At 38.6% G+C, this 17,313-nt stretch overlaps 1 protein-coding gene across 2 annotated transcripts in view; it reads left to right on the top strand.

Moving 5' to 3' along the window:
• Window positions 1-17,313, top strand: part of LOC108442067 (CSC1-like protein 2) — a 63,399-nt gene that overhangs the window by 436 nt on the left and 45,650 nt on the right. The gene's annotated exons all lie outside the window — the stretch shown is intronic.

The raw sequence follows: 17,313 nt of genomic DNA, 5'->3' as shown, positions 1-17,313 counted from the left end.
GGCGCAGCGTTGCCATCATTGCAGAGCTGAATCTGTTCCATTGTGTGTGGGCCTGTCACGCCTAGCGAAGAGGCGAATTACTGTCCTACACACTGTAGAAGAGGGCATTCGCTAAAATATGCCAACGATTTTATTTACTTTGCTAGATATTGTACATTTTAAAACGTTTCCTAACCCAATTTCAGAGGCTTAAGGGAAATACTAGCAACCCAGACCGCGTTCAGTCAGAATATGTATGATTTAACGTTAAGTGTATTAAGTGTTGGAAACTCCCTTCACTTGACTACGAACATTTTCACCCAATTATAAGGTATATAACTAGGCTCGTTAATAGGTAACGGAGGAAACTGTGTCTCTATTCTAGACTGCTACACAGTCCTCATAGATGTTGAAGGGAAATTCCACCGATTTTTAAAAATATCTGTATAATTAAGTCGTTCAGAGTGCTGTGGTGTGAAATGGCTCATTTGCACAGAAACTTGCTCAGATTTCTTTACAGTGGTGGTGATGGGAACCAGGGGTCACCAATGTCTACAGCACAAATATAGTCAGTTTATTTATTGTCCAACGCCAGCAGTGAAGCTACACGTATTCCGAGTTTTTATGTGTAATTCTGATGATGATGATAAAAATAATAGTCAATATGAAGAAATACGTTTTCTTTGAGGACTATTTTGCCTTAGAACACCGTTTGTGTATCCCTCCGCCATGACGAGGTTAAAAATAATAATAAACGGACAAAACGTGTAAATCTGTTAGGGAGCGTATAGAGGTGAGAAACACTTCAGACGTCTTTTGCCTGCCACCTCTGTGGGGAGCGTTGTGGACTCAATAGGTTTCTTGAAAAGGAAGCATTTTGCACCAAATCACTGTGAATGATTTTGCTGATATTTGAACTATTTAATTGTGCAGAAATTTTGAAAAATCAGGGGAGTTTCCCTTTAGCTGTTGGAAATTTCCAACAGTTGACTATGCACATTTTTCCCCCCATAATAATGCGTATAATTAGGGTTGTTGAGAAGAAACTAAACGTCTCTTATCCAGAGCAAATTACAATTTTGATTATTTTACACAGGTAGACGAAGGTAGTGTTAGGAGTCTTGCCCAGGGATTGTTATAGCGTAGGGTGCACAGACAGGGATTGAACCTGAGTCTACAGCATAGAAAGCAGGAAAACAGGTGTTACCCACTACACTACACCAACCGTTGTAGGCTGCTGGGCAGTCCGCATGGGTATTAAAGGAGTTGTGCTTAGTATGGAGAGTAGATTTGGACTCTCAGTCTTAGGCATGGAAATCATATCTACCAGGGAAAGCATACACTTCAGCTCATAGCGGAGGTGTGCGTGATGTGCTGGCGGTGGCGGGTGGGGAAGGGGTACTGTAAGTCTTTCATCAGGTTGCATTGAAAGAGAGAGGACATCCTTAAACAAAATAAAGATATTTATTTATTTATTCATAGCCTCAACAGGATTTCATCCTTTAATGCTTTGCATGTGCTGTGCTTTGCTCCTCTGTTGCTGTTGTCATGCGACTGGAAGAATGAGGTCAAATGTTATGATTCATTGCATCAGACATGCATCTGGCTAATGTGACCCAAGCAGTGCTGGACATTAGAAAGGCAATGTTATTATTTTTAAGGTGTGTTGGACATTCTTTAAAACTGAATATATGTGACTGACAGATGTAATACCTGTGCAAAGGATGGACGGTGGTTGTGGCGTCAACTCTCTTTAAAGGGGAATTCCACCCGTTTCTCAAAATTTCTGCATAATGCAGTCATTAAAATGTAGATGTAGAGTGGATTAATGCAAAATGGTGCACTTACAGATGTGGATCTTTACAGTTGTGGTGATAGGAGTCAGGAGTCGCAATGTCCAGTGAAATTACATGTGACTTCTGGGCTTTGTATAAAATTGGTAATGGTAAAATAATCCTAAAAAATGTGTTGACTGTTTTGCCTTAAAACGCCCTACATATACTTTTCTGCCATGATTAGGGCAAAACGTTGTTTCAGAAACAGTGTTTTAGGTGTCAGATAGCGTATTCATAACCATTTCATCTATTAGCTTTATGTGAGGTCATTTTCAGGAACACTAAGACCTTTGTATGCTTTGTTCTCATTACCAGCACTGTGTGAACAGATTGCTCTAAATGCCAGTTTATCTTAATGACTTCATTATGCAGACATTTTGCAAAATTGGTGGAATTCCTCTTTTAGCAATTTGCCTGTGTAATTTGACTATAGATTTTCTATTATTTGTGCTGTTTTTAGTTTAATACCTAAAATAAGATGAATATTGTCATGAGAGATATTTATAGTTGTTGTCAATGAAGCTTTTCAAGCCAATTTCCAGTAAAGCCAATTTCACATTATTGACTTGAACAACAATGAACTGCACATACATTAAAAATCTATGCATATTGATCATTTAGTCGCTGTCTTTTCATTCAGGCTGAGGAAAGCTTTTATGGGTCTACTGCAGGCTCACTTCATTATGGCTCCATCAAATTGCCTTGACTGAATACTGACTGTACTGCAGAAAGTGCTCCGCTGGATAGCTTCTTTATTACTTTTGCTCTCTGCAAATCATTTTCCTGTCTTTTTTGTGGTTTGTGGTTTGTCTTTAGCAGTAAATGCTCAGTTTAGAGGCTCTGGGCTGGCATGCCTTTGTTTCTGTTTATTAAAAGAACATCCCATGAGTTGTCTCTTATAAATCAGTCCTGTCTAGGGTTTTTATATGAGCTTGTTTGATGAACCCAGTGATCCGTAGTTTTAGGTTGTTAGCTGAAGGGAAAATGCAGAAAAATGCTGATGTGGAAAGAAGGCACAGGTTAGATCCTCATCAGTGCTGCTTTATCCTTTTTAATCTGTGGAAGATTTTCAGATGGTCTCTCTGTTAGCACAGCGAGGTTTAGCCTGGCTTTCATTATATTTTATGCCACCGAACGAAGAATCAGCCCTCTAAGAGAATATAGAGTTACTCAGAAAATGATGCAGGAATTGTCTAATAAAAATTGGCATATATTGAGCTCTGTATATCACAAATATTCATAGATATGCAATGGTTAGTTTAGTAGCAATGGCTTACAGTCATGCCACTTCTGTAAGTATAGATTGCTCATATATAAATTGCATATGATGTGACTGAAAACAGTATGAGGAGTTTCAAGTTGAATGGTTGAGGTTTCACTCCAATTCATTCAGGTTCCATTTGAACGTTCTGTTCAAAGGTAATGCAACACTTGCTGACATAATTGTGAAAGTCTTTGAACCAAAGACAGTTCAGAGAAGGCAGCACTTTGAGAAAAATGCCTTGCCATATTAGGCTCGCTTGTAACTCTGTGTCAACACTAATACTACTATTACTACTAATAATATAGGGATTAAAAATATGAGTGATTTCCTTCTGTTTTACTCCTTGTTTAAAACCAGTTGAGTGATTGACTTGCTTGCCTTGTGACAGAGTGAAAGTCTGGCATTTGTTTCAAGGGCTGGAATGAGAACAGTGAGTGTTAGGGTCTGTGTAAGGGGTCAGAGCCTGGGGGACATGGGAGACTCAGATTGGACAGGCAGTCAGACAGTTGTCCAAGCAGCTGTTCAGAGAAACATGAGGCCTTGCAGTGCCATAGAGCAGTATTTCTTAAATCACTCATGGTGACTCACAGCACTGCATGGTTTCAAATATTCCGTGACTCAACACACCTGATTCAGCTTTAAGTGATTATGGAGCCTTTCTTGAGCTGGATCAGGTGTGCTGGGCTGGGTAATAGTCATAATATAATTGACCATTCGCAAAATAGTGATTGACACAGCTCTCAGGCGATTGCTACTTAACAACTGTCAACATTTACCTCTCTAACTTCTCTTACTAATCTAACCATTACTTGGAACTGATTCACAAGCGGTAGTAGAAATGTTGAAATGTTGCCCTATGAAATGGGACAACCCTCAAATAAAATAAAATGAAATAAAATAAATAAATACATTGCTTCATTAACAGGCTGCTAGTGCTGCTCTGTAGGCAACCTGGCCCATATGCTTTTAAAGAGGGGTATGAAACAATTATTGTTATATTACCTCCCCTAATTCTTTGGTGATGCGAAGCAAAAGTCAGCTATTCAGCAACCTCTTGTTAGAATTTTCCTGTTCCACCTTAAATGGTGCAGCAGTTACATCCTGCCGTTTCAGGCATCAGTACTGCTGGACTATTTGAGGTGGAACGGGAAAGGTTGCTACAGAGATGTTAGCATTGTTTTTAATGCGTGTTATGAAGAAAACTACCATAATACATGACCAAATGACATTAAACTAAGATAATACAGTGCTCATCGTAATTTTTTCAACAGAGAAAATACTTTACATTTGTGGGTTTCTTTGCTCGCTCGTGCAGCCATCCTGCCGATTTTTCTTTTTTTGTCATAACTCTCTGTTTGGAGTGAACCTCTGAAAAACCTCCGTTTGGAGGGCCATATAGCCCTAACACTTCATCCTACCCCTCTATCTCAACAAGAATTTGGGACACCCTACCATTAGACGTGAACATGCAAAACAGAAGGCTAAGGGTTAAGTGGTATGGGCAAGGGGTAAAATGGGACTTGGCCTGAGGCTGACTGGCTGGTCAGATGAGTGGAATTAGGTGTGCTCTTCTTGTATGGAATGAAAACCTGAACACACACTGGCCTAATGCATTTAAGATTGGACACCCCTGCAGTACTACAATATAGATAACAAAAATCCTATTACTAACATTTATTGAATATCATTTTAATTGATTGTAATTCTAATGTTCCTGAATCAAACTAACTGAATTGCCTTGCTTATGCCACTGCATTACACTGCATTGATGCTCTCCTAATGTGACTCACAGTCATAAAAAACATGACTATGTTTTTGATGTCTTGCTTCTTAGTATCAGACCTGTGTTTCAGGGCTTATAGAGAGATCTAGAGCAGCATGTGGCTCTCTTGTTCTGGCCTGTTGTTCTTCCTGACCCTGACAGTCTGCAGCAGGTCTGTTTGGCTGAGATAACTGAGCAGGCGAGACGTTGTCCTTTCAGACTGATTGGGGATCAGCTGGGTCCTAGCCAGCTCCTAATCTTAACCGTTTAAGGAAGATGGTAAAACTAGTTTCAGGTCAGTGTCAAGTGGAGTTTGCTTGAGACCGAGATAACCAGCAGCTCTACTTCACTGAGCATAACAGCAGGGCTGAATGTGATACCCAGCATGGCAAAAAAACAACTTGTTTTAAATTATTTGTTTTTGTGATGTCACAAAAAAACAACACATTTACATACCCACCTACCCAGCCTATAGCAGGATTTACTGCCTATTCATGTTGAAGTTATGAGGAGTGTTTTAGTCTGGACTGCTTCTAAATAAAATGCAGTGCAGGACAGCCAATCACAACAGAGGTCCTTTACGTATGCCAGTCTTAAAGACGCAGTAACAGTAACAGCAGAAGTTAAGTTTAATTCTAAGTAATAAAGAGAAGTTGGAAGTGGTTATGTAAATATTAATTTGATGTGTTTTGATATATAAACCCACACCTCAGGTATGATATGGACTCTACTAGGCCCTCACACTGTATATACAATACTGTGATAACGGCAGTAAGGCTCATTCAGGGCCTACTTGATGTAATCATGTATGTTGTAAAGTCACAGGTCTTATTTGTTCTTGAAGTCCCATTAGTCATTTCTACTTTGACATACAATAGATAAATTCCTCATGTGCCCCACCCACATAGTTTGTTGCTGTTGGGATGATCCATTCCTTTATTTGGCATTCAGTCTGCATGAAGCCAGGAATTACAGCATGTTACTTTGTTTGTTTTCAGTAGATTGAGCTGCAACTAACAAGCAGTGGCCAGTCAGCTCACTGTGTTTATCAACATGGAACACTTAGCTGAAACGCTGGGCTACACCAAAGTGAGGTCATTGGGGTCGTTGGTTTGTCTTACATAAGAACTGTATTTTTCTCCAGAATTTTGGCTTTTTCACATTCATCTCATTCTGCCATTCATCTTTAAGTGTGTTCTCTGCCTCTGCAGGTCCACTGTTCATTAAAGAACTGTTCGACATGTAAGACGTTTTTTGTGATTCATAAGCCTAATAAGACTCCATTATTCTCCAGAAGAGCCCATTACAGTCAGAGAGGACTTAAAGCGTCTTAAACTCGGATGTCTTTTTTTTTTTTTTTTTTTTTTTTTTTTTTATAATCCTCAGTTACGCAGAGCTGGTTCAGCTGTTCCTCTTCTGTAGCCTTGTTTGATTTTTGGTTTTCTATTGATTTAGTCATTCTGTCAGGAGCTAAACTCTTGTGTCAGAGAGGAGAGGCGGGTATATTATTGAGTGCTGCACTCAGTCTTGATCAGGAGCTCATCACTGAGTGATGGAACAGGCTGAAGAGGCTTTCTTTCCTTCGTTCATTCATTTGTTCTTTCTTCTTTCTTACTTTCTTTATTTTTATTTATTTATTTATTTTCTTTCTTTTCTCTCTCCTTTTTTCTTTATTTTTCTTTCTTTCTTCTTTCAGTTCTTTCTTGCTTTTTACCATCTTTTTTCTTTCATTTATACTTTCATTCTTTGATCTTTTGTACTTTTGCACTTTTTTTTCTTTCTTTCTTTCTTTCTTTCTTTCTTTCTTTCTTTCTTTCTTTCTTTCTTTCTTTCTTTCTTTCTTTCTTTCTTTCTTTACTTTCTTCCTTCTTTTCATCAATTTCCTACACAGATTCTCTGTCTCTGTCTGTGTAACAATATAATGGTCAGAGGTGCTGGACAGTATTTATGGCTGTCAGTTGACGCCTCGTGCTGTATGAGAGCCTCATATAGGGATATTTACTGTGATGCCCATTTGCGCTGCACCGTTTTGATGAATGGCCATCTTCAAAAAGCATCGACTAAATTATGTGACATCTAATCTAGAGCCTTTTGAGAGCTTTTGGCAGCTTGGCAGGAATTTCTTTTAAAGTTCTGAAGGGAAAATTCCACATTTTATCCATGGTACTTCAAAAAAGTCTACCAAACATCCAGGAAATTTGATAACTGTAGTGCATTGTGTTTTGGTGGATACACATGCAAATATTAAACTTCAGAGTAGTAAAAATCTTAGTACTGTAAGTGCTGCTTATGATCAGACTTGTTTTATGTTAGTGTAGTTTAGTACTAATATTAAGCAGAAGAAAACAGGCTGAAGCCCACACTGGGCTTATGCTTTCCAACCCACAGTATTTTCTCATTCTGTGGGGGTGCACAAAGACCTGTGGGAAATGCAGGCAGATTTGTTTCTGCGCAGTGTGCAGTGAACTGTGTACTGGCTATGAGCGTAAGCTAGCAGTGATTCTGATAAACTGTGGTGCTTATTTGACTAATGACTAATTATGCATCTTTCACTGTACATGATGTGCAGCAGTGTTCTTTGGAATTTGTGCCTGTTTTTTAAATTAAAGCTTTAAGTATTTATATGCACATAAATGATTGTGCATGTTTTATATGCAAATAAATGATTGTTAGGAGTGTTGCCTTCAAAAACTGAATACAGTGATTATTCAGTGTATTGCATATTGTATTGCACTGAATCCAATTAAATAACTAACTATGCTCTGTTTGTAATGGAACATTCAGCTGGTCAGTTTTCTTGATAATGATTTATCACAGCATTCCTATTTCAAATTGTCCAATGGACCATTTTTACTTGCCTTTTTTCCCTATGGGCACATTAACACAGTAGCACATTTTCAGTGCTATTCATTGGCCAACGTTGCAACATAGATAACATTAGATAACAGTAAGTAACACTTAAGTAAGTAACATTTTTCATTTCATTAATATTATTTTTTTATGCAGGTTAGGTTTGGATACATCTAGGATGTTTCAGTTATTTATATTGTGATGGAATTTTGTGTTCAGCTTCACCAGTTCAGCCTGTTTTACTGTGATATAGCTAAACAGGGGTGACTCATTTTGGCTTCCCACATGGCTGTCTGAGGTTTTGTTTTATTACAAGGATATCAAGACTTCACATCCTGGCAATGCTGCAGCCTAAAGTTATTAGCAGTGCTATTGCCTATACTGGGGTCGGCAACATGCTGCCCTTTTACTTTTCTGTTGCTGGTCCACAGCAAATGAGATTTTCAGGTAAAAAAATAATCCTCCTTTGCAGTAAAATAAAGCTCTGCTGATCAGAGATCAGTTTTAACAATAATTGGTCTTAAATGCTGGAGTTAATGTAGCCTACAACTGCTAATTCACCAGCCTTTGGCCTTGAAGTTTGCCGTACAGACTGCTGGTCACCGTAGCAATGCAGACAATGGTCTCGCTTTGCTAGAAGCTAACAAACAGGTAAAAAGAGAGATTTAAGATGAGCATCAATAAATTGGAGATGAATAGACTTATTTGCATCTACAAGCACTCCAGTTGGTTTCCTGATGCGTTTAATCTGCAACAATAAACTTTCAAACACTACCAAGTCACGAAGCTGAAGGCAGCTTCTCTTTGGAATTTTTCTGGTTCCACCTTAAATGGTGCAGCAGTTACATTATAGCACCTCAGTCAGCATTTAAGGTGGATCGGGAAAATTCAAACACAAAGCTGGAAAGGGGGGAAAGCTTAAGCTAAAAAGCTTAAGCTAAAAAATAAAACGTTGAGAGACATTTTACAAGAAGCTATTCCATTTTTGTGGAAAAGTTTCCTGCTGGAAGTGCGAGAAAGGTGGCTGTAGCCAAGTGATTTTCATTGTAGCCAGTGACAGCCAAGATGGTAAAAAGGACATATGTTGTGGCTCCCAAGGTGGTTTGATTTTTGTTGAAAGGACAAAATGGTTCTTCTTAACATTTGGGTTGCTGACACTGGACTATACCAATAAAACCATGGCTCCAAAGCATTGGTGAAGATCTAATAAATAATTTTGGAACTTGGGGAATTGTGTCACTGTCCAGTAACTACAGAGACCTCTGCTGTAACTTTTGGATCTAAAACAGACACAGTATTGGTCAGAAAAAACACAATTACATATTTTTCATAAATCCTTTCAGCCCTACTTAGTATATTCTATAGAGGTCCAATCCAAGTACGTTGACAGATTTTTTCACTTTCCTTTTTGTGCTGTTCCACTGTCAAGGAAATAACATTGCAATATCATGACAACAAACCACATGATGGTGGTCAGCTCTGTAACTTCTGTGAAAGAAATGGTCTCATGGGCCTAAATTGAATTATTGTCCATCCTGCTATATTCCGCGTGAGTGGGGAATCACAGGCACATGGACGCACATCCACAGACACACTCCACAATGCTACATTTTTCACAGCCGATAGCACTCGTGAATAGAATTTACAGTTCAAGGTTATTTGGGGTTTTTCTATAAGCAGCGCTCTGGACAGTGTACTGTAACAGTCCCTGTGAATTGTTTCTGCAGTAGTTGTCTGGTCATACTTTGCAGCAGGGGAGAAAGCAGTGTTTTTACCCAATAACTCTCGCATTCAGACATATAAGCTTTCTTCTGCAGTCATAGCATGACGTATTTCACGCAAAAGTTGCCAACTACACTTAGCTGTTGTCGGATCAAAACCTCATATCTCCAAAATGGTAACTTTACAGGAGAAGGTAAAAATATACTCTACTTTTAATGTAAGTCAATGGGACCAGAATTTTCCAAGACATTTTAGGTCATTTCTGTTGGCCCATTCATTGGAGAATTTACGCAATGAATAGGATCATCAGTACTTTCAAATTATGTCAAAAACTGAAAAACAACAAAGATGGAGAGACAAGGTTTTGTTTCGACAGCAGCCACTTGCAATGCAGCTTGTGAATTTTACTGTATATTTACTTAACAAATGCTCTGTTCTTACTGTGTAATAGAAGAATAACTGGAAAACCGTGTCAGTGTCTGGAGGTTAGTTAAGTACATGGATCTCTGTGATTTAGATCAGGCTGAATGGTTGATATGAACTCCCAAAGAAAGGATAATGATAAGGATACTGAATAGAGGTGTCACAATACCACTTTCTTTTCCTATATCCATAATGATGATGAAAACATGACTGTGTGTGTGTATGTATGTATCTGTGTATGTCTGTGTATCACAGTAAGTACAGCAAGTGTAATTGTGCAATATTGAGTCAATTAAATATTTAGTTGTGTTTCTTATGCTTGCTCTTAAATATTTCTTAAGTTGTTTGCTCATTTATGACTCTTCTACCACTGAATTTAATCACATTTTTGGGAAAGGCTGTAAAAAGAAAAAAAAAAGAAAGAAAAATTGTAGTTCCAATTCAGTCGATGTTTGTTTATTCTTTCCTCATACTCTGTCCTTCGTCTCACTCTCTTGCTCTCTGTGAGCTCCCTGTTTGATATCTAGCTTGAGCAGGAAAGAGGCCCTCCTTCACTTTTGATAAGTAAAAGTGGGGCAATGAGTTGGAACAATATAGGTTAGAAACCCCCCGCTGTACCCCTGTGGGACTGCACTGGAGTGGCTTTGTATAGGCTAGCCTTGATAGTCGCCCGACTTTAGAGCTCCACTGCACACGAACAATAATAAATTTTGTGTTTATTATTAGTGCATCAAAGTAACTATGGGGAGAAATGGCTGACATGCAGTATGACTGAACTTGATGATATTTTCATAACTGGATCAATATTGTTACTAAGATTATTACAGGTATTGTCATTCTGAACAGCAATAAACCCAGTTAAACGGTTCTTTGTAATGAAACATGCAGCTGGTCAGTGTTCTGTAAGTTCTGACAGTGTTCTTGATATGCTCAGAAAAGCATATTGTGATAAATTGATAACAATAATGATGTCATCATGTTGCCCAGCCCTACCTCAAAGATTGACACATGCATACTTACTTAATTGCTTACTTACTGAATTTTTGTCTTTCTTTCTACATCATTTGAAATCACTAGATTCGTAGGGGCCCAACATTACTGTTTTATTAATAATACTATTACTATTAGAGGGCGGCACGGTGGCGTGGTGGGTAGCGCTGTCGCCTCGCAGCAAGGAGGCCCTGGGTTCGATTCCCCGGCCGGGTGACCGGGGTCCTCTCTGTGTGGAGTTTGCATGTTCTCCCCGTGTCTGCGTGGGTTTCCTCCGGTTTCCTCTCACAGTCCAAAGACATGCAGTCAGGCCAATTGGACATGCTAAATTGCCCCTGGGTGTGAGTGTGTGAGTGACTGTCTGTGTCTGTCTGTCTGCCCTGTGATGGACTGGCGATGTATCCTGCGATGTATCCTGCCTTCCGCCTGAAGACTGCTGGGATAGGCACCCCCCCGCGACCCTGACGGAGAAGCGGCTTAGAAAATGGATGGATGGACTATTACAGAGATTACTGTTTTGTTTAAGACCATGCAGGTGTCTAATACAGAAGAGCTCCTCATTTAGGTCTTAAATATAATCCTCTGTTGCAACATTCAGATTCCTCTGAAAGGAAGACCAGACCTGTTTAAAGCAGTTTTTTTAGTCTGTTTACATTTTAAAGAAGTTTTTACATTTTACAGGCATGTGCAGTAGTGAACGTCTCTGGAACAGAGAAAATTACCCTAAGCTTTGTCTTTGTGGGAGAGTATATCATGGTTGCAATATGAAAAAAATTTGCATATTTCAAATTTTTAAATTTAAAAACAGTCACACAAAGTATTTCCCAGAATCAACATTAGGCATGATTGCTGCACATTTCCATGCACGTGTGTGAATTTGTTTGTTTGTAGGTTTTTCAATTAACTGAATACATTTTGTGTCTTAAAACACAGGCAGCAGAAGGGTTATGTGGAGTGATGTTATTGAAAACCACTCTTGGTTCCCTAAAGAACTTTTCAATGTTTGGTTATTCAAATGTTTTAGAGGAAGCACGTACTCACGTTCACCCTCCCAGCTTGGTAGCATCGTTTGATAGGAGGGACTTAACTAGAGGGTGGGGTGGTGTCGGGGGGTGGAAATCCAAAAAGAAGAATGTGGATATTAACTGTCATGTCATGGGTTAATAAATGTGTTTTTAATGTATTGTTGATTTTATGTCACAATCTCAGTATGTAGCCTTATAGTCACAAAGTGTCTGTTCCATATTTTGCAGGCCCAGTTTATGCTTGTCTGATCAGTTATGCTAGTGTAAATAAACAGGACTGAGATTATAATATTATAATATTATAGTATTACTGGAAGCATCATGTTTGAGACTTCCTTGTCTGAGAGAATGTGACTAGTCCAGGTTTGGTCTAAACTGTCTCTAATGAGTTAATGCGGGGGTGCAGGTCTCAGCAGTGGAAGATCTGAGGTGTGTCACCCTAGCAGGGTTTAAAACTCGCTGTAGAGAAGCAGAAAAACTTGACTGCTGAATTGAATGCTGTGGCTCAAGAAATCGTTCATTCAACTGCAAAACAAACAGCCTCCTCTTTGCAAGGAAAAGACAACTTCTGGAGGCTTGGAGGACTGACACTCATTTATATTTACAAAAAACTCTTAACAGTTTGTCTTTGATGAACTAGGTATCGAGGTACATTATGCAAAGTATTCAAGACGACAAAAACCCTGACTAATGTTTTCAGCAGTGCCCTTATTTGATGGTATCCCTAGACTCTGGCCTATTGACACTAGCATAAGGATATGTTTTTCTAAGCCAGCGTGGACAGTATCCTTCAACACAAGATTAGACAAGCTTAGTAAAGTCAGAAAGCCTACATTCTTTGCTAGTTTGCTAGCTTTCTTGCTAACGTTGCTTGGGCTAAAATGTGTATTTCAAAATAAAAGTAGCTAGGTAGCTACAGAGGACAATGTAATCATTAGATGCAATTAATAAATACAAGCATCTAGCTATGATTGAGTGATCAGAGCAAGAACAGTGGTCTCTATGGCAGCAGGTCATTAATTAAATGAAATATTAGCCTGCTTTGTCCTTTGTGGTTGTTTCAGCCACTGTATCTCTCTCTTGTATTTTTTTTTTTTTTTTTTTTTAATATAAACATAATTTGAAAACGCCTGTTACCCTTTACATTGTATGTAAATTTCAATGTGAATGGACTAAAGGAAATGATCTAAAATTGCTTGGAAAAAAGTCTGGTTCCATTGACTTAATTGAATAAAGTAGGTTTTCTCCTTTTCCTGTCAGGTTATCATTTTGGAGATATAAGATTTTCTTCTGACAGCGGCAAAATGTTTATGCATCATGTCAACATCAGAGCATAAATCCATGTTGTCACATCCCTAGTTATCATGTGACCTGCTTTACGTCGCTTTACATAGTGTTGCACTACAAGCAATTGTGATTATTTAACGTTAGATTTGTTAGATTTTTTTTGTTGTTGTTGTTGTTGTTGTTGTTGTTGTTGTTGTTTTTTTCTTTAATATTCAGTCCAGCTTTGGGCTTGATGACAAGTAAGGTAAGGTAAAACAGGGGAACACCGAGTTGTTCTGAGCAGGGGTTTCCCTGCATTAGGACGGAGAACCAGCTGTCTAAAAGCTTTGCCTCACTGTAGATGTATGATTCATGCTGAATAATGCAGTGATGATTCAGTGGCATCTTTCCGTCACTCTGATAACCAGAGGGAAAGTGTTCAAGGTTAGACAGTCCTGTAGAGTTCTGTTATTTATTTATTTATTTATTTATTTTATTTTTTACCCCTCAGACGACGGGGCTTTGCCATGGCAACACTTGCGCGAGCGACTGAAGCAGAGTTTCTGGATCTCTCACATGTTGCAGTGGCATTTACAGGGGAATGCCACCATATTTTTAAAATTTCCTGTACCCTTGTGTTGTGGAGATTTGAGGAGTTATTTGATGTGAAATCATTGGTTTAAAAAAAACAAAACTCACTATTCGCAGTGATAATGATGGGAGCAAAACGTCCAAAAGCCTCCAAACACTCCTGCACAGAAAGTTTCTACGTTAAATGGTTATGAATGTGCTGCCTAATGACTAATTAGACACTGTATTACATTAATTACAGTAAGACTGACCTTTTTTTTTTTTTTTTTTTTTTTTTTATACAGTATTTTCTCATTATCAACATTTATGAACCTCGGAAGACGTGTTGGTTCACTGGTCATTTTCAGATAGTAAATAAATGTCCATATTTGTGTAGAAATTGTGACCCACTTCAAATAAATGTGAGCTGATAAATTTAACTGCTCTGAATGACTTTGTTTACATCTCAACCATTAATTTATACAGATTTTTATTTTTTTTTATCTGTGTCTGTGAGTGTTGTGATTTCAGTGCAGTAGTGCACTGAAAGTAGGACCCCTGCCCCCCATTCAACGCCCCCCCCTGCCCCGCCCCAAAAAAAAAACAACAAAAACCTACCATCTCTTTTTTGTGTCAAAGGAAAAACATGTCAGTGATCAAACCTTTTAGGCTTTTTTTTATTCTAAAATCAATATTTTGCTCATGAACATGATACTATGCTTTGAAAATAAAATATTAAATAGAATTTACCTTGAATAAAATTAAAAAATCCCTTTTTATCTTGATCTTGATCTGAGAACTGAAGCTCTGAACCTGGAAACCTGTGTGTCGTTACACCCCTAGCTGGGGTTATTTTGGGGATGGGCAGTTGAGTTGAGTGGGCTTGCAGCTGCGTCTTTTTCCTTCTGTTTGTTGCTCTGTTCCTCTGCCCCCTCTGAGGGAGAGGAAAGGGAAAAGCTGGCCACTCTGTCATTGGAACTGTGGGAGTTCGGAGGCCAGTCTAGCAGAGCCATCTGCTGCAGTGCTGCTGCAGCTAACCGCCCCCCTGTCCCCCCCCCCCCCCCTCCTTCCACCACCACCCACCCGTATCTATCTCTGTCTCTCTCTCTCTCTCACTCACTCACTCACTCACACACTCTCTCTATCTCTCTCTTACTTGGTCTTCCCTGCAGTCAGCGTCATTGTCAGTTTCTCTCTGCTCCTGTCTTTCGTTTTCTGTTTCATTCGTTTTTATGGGTTTTCCCCATTCTGACCTTCTAATCCTTTTAGCCTCATTTCTCTTTTTATACGCTGACTTTCTCTCTGCTTCTCTAACTTGCTCTTAACATAAAGCTGGATCTTTATACGGGGTCAAGGTATTGGCCAGTACTTATACTGAGTACCAGAGAAGTGTTATTAAAAGCAATTGAAACATGTTTTCATCTTCACGACAGAGGAGCAGTACTTAATATGGATTGTTCACATCTGTCTGATATTCAGTTTAACTCATTATTTTTTTGTCATGATACATACGGTATTACAGTATAATTTCACATGTTTGGGCTACTTCTTTGACATATACCATATAGCTAGGACAAGAGTGCACATGTACCAGTGGCATAACAGACAGTATGTACACTGTATAAAAACAAAGAACAGAAAATAAACACAGAAGTGTACAGGTGTGAAGATGGTCTGCGCAAATATATGTGGGGTTCCTGGAGGTAAGTCCAGTGTGTAAAGCATAAGTAGGTGTTCAGTAAACAGTGTTATAGATGTGTTTAAGTGTTCAATCCAGGTATTAGAAATCAGTCAGTTGTCTGATCTATATCTGATCTGGTTAACAATTAGTTATCCAGTAGATCTAGCATCTTAAATAAGTATTTATACACTGACCTTTGACGAGTAGCTTGGCTCTTCTTTTTATTCTCCTTTTTATTGTATAGTGGCATTATATAGCTGTTTTTTCGTATTAGTGTATATTAGTACATCACTGCTGTCGGAAGGAAACCTTGCATCTCCATTTTTGTCGTTTTTCAGTTTTTGACATACTTTGAAAGTGTCTCTTGGCCTTCACATTGTGTGTCAATTTCATGATGAATGGACCAAAAGAATTATCCCAGAATGACTCCATTGACTTATTAACAGTAAAAGAGGTTTTCTCCTTCTCCTAAAAAGTTAAAATTTTGGAGGTATAAGTTTTTTTTTGTTTGTTTGTTTGTTTTTTAATTAGTCAGTCGGAATGAACTGATGGGGAAATCGTAGGCCAATGCTGATATCCGAAGATTTTTATGTCTGACCGTACTGATTGCATAAACATTCAGATAATGTAGAAAATGTAATGTAGAAAATTTGCAATACACAGAAATGTAACATTTATTTCTTTAGGATTACAAAGTAAAATTAACAAAATGCTGAGTGTAACACATTTTAACACCTAAATATTCTTCTCTTCTAGGAATGTCTGTTTAACATATCAGTCAAATATCAACATCTGTCTAATGCTGATAAATTTTACTGTTTTGCTTTAAGCAGTTATCTGACAGTACTAGACCACTGATTAACCAATAAGTCGGCTTAGGTTAAGGTTAGGAATAGGTTTAAGTGTAGATGTAGTGTTATTTCACTACAGTAATGCAGAAGTCAGTTGAGGTCCTCACCTGTACAGTAATAAAAATGTGTGTGTGTGTGTATGTGTACAAGAGGATCTTTTTTAGGAAAAACTACAAGAACCAAAAATATTGCCTTTTTTTGCTTAGACTTAGGTATTGGTGTAGTAGTACTTTGTTACAGTAACACAGAGGTTAGTGGAAGTCCTTAGTACTAGAGTGACACCAACATATGTGTGAGTAAGAGTTGTTATTGTTGTTGCTGTTGCTGCCACTGTTTAAACAAAGCCAGTGCTGCCATGCCTGTGTGTGTGGCTCATATTTCCCCAGTGCTGATGTTGGCACAGTAACAGCTGCCCTGACATGCTCTCAGTTCGCTGTACAGCTAAATCTGGCACAGGGAGTGTCGTGTGGTCCTGTCTCTGAAGCTCCAATGCTAATCCTGTGCCAATGCGTATACTAAAGAGCTAGGCCACTGACCTGGGAACAGACTTTTTCAGACACCGATGAAAAGCGGAGCCTGACTGAATGTGTGCCAGAAATAATGCATTTAAAAACGAAAGGCACTACACCACTGACCTCAAGTCAGTTTAACAGATGCATGGAGTGTGGGAGCCTTACAGGTTAAAATATCTAGCGGTGTGGGAAATAGGACTAATTTATCATGATAAATTAAATCACAATATTTCTGTGTATATAATTTATATCGTCAGTACTTTAAGAACACTGACCAACTGCATGTTTCATTTGTACAGTAATAAGTTATATGTACAGTTGTACACATTTCCATATATGCAATATGTGAGTACTATTTGTGAAGTAGATGAATGAGATGCAGGGTACACAGTGTATAGAATATTGATATGTACACTGATCAGGCATAACATTATTACCACCTCCTGCAGCACTGCTGTGTCTGATCCACTCATACCAGCACAACACACACTAACACACCACCACCACATTATTGTTACTGCAGTGCTAAGAATGATCCTCTACCCAAATAGAACCTGTGAGGGTCCATGGGGGTCCTGACCAC

Source organism: Pygocentrus nattereri, chromosome 15, assembly GCF_015220715.1.
Source record: "Pygocentrus nattereri isolate fPygNat1 chromosome 15, fPygNat1.pri, whole genome shotgun sequence".
Lineage (NCBI taxonomy): Eukaryota > Metazoa > Chordata > Actinopteri > Characiformes > Serrasalmidae > Pygocentrus > Pygocentrus nattereri.
Note: the sequence above shows the minus strand (reverse complement) of the source record. Positions and strands in the feature narration are given on the sequence as shown.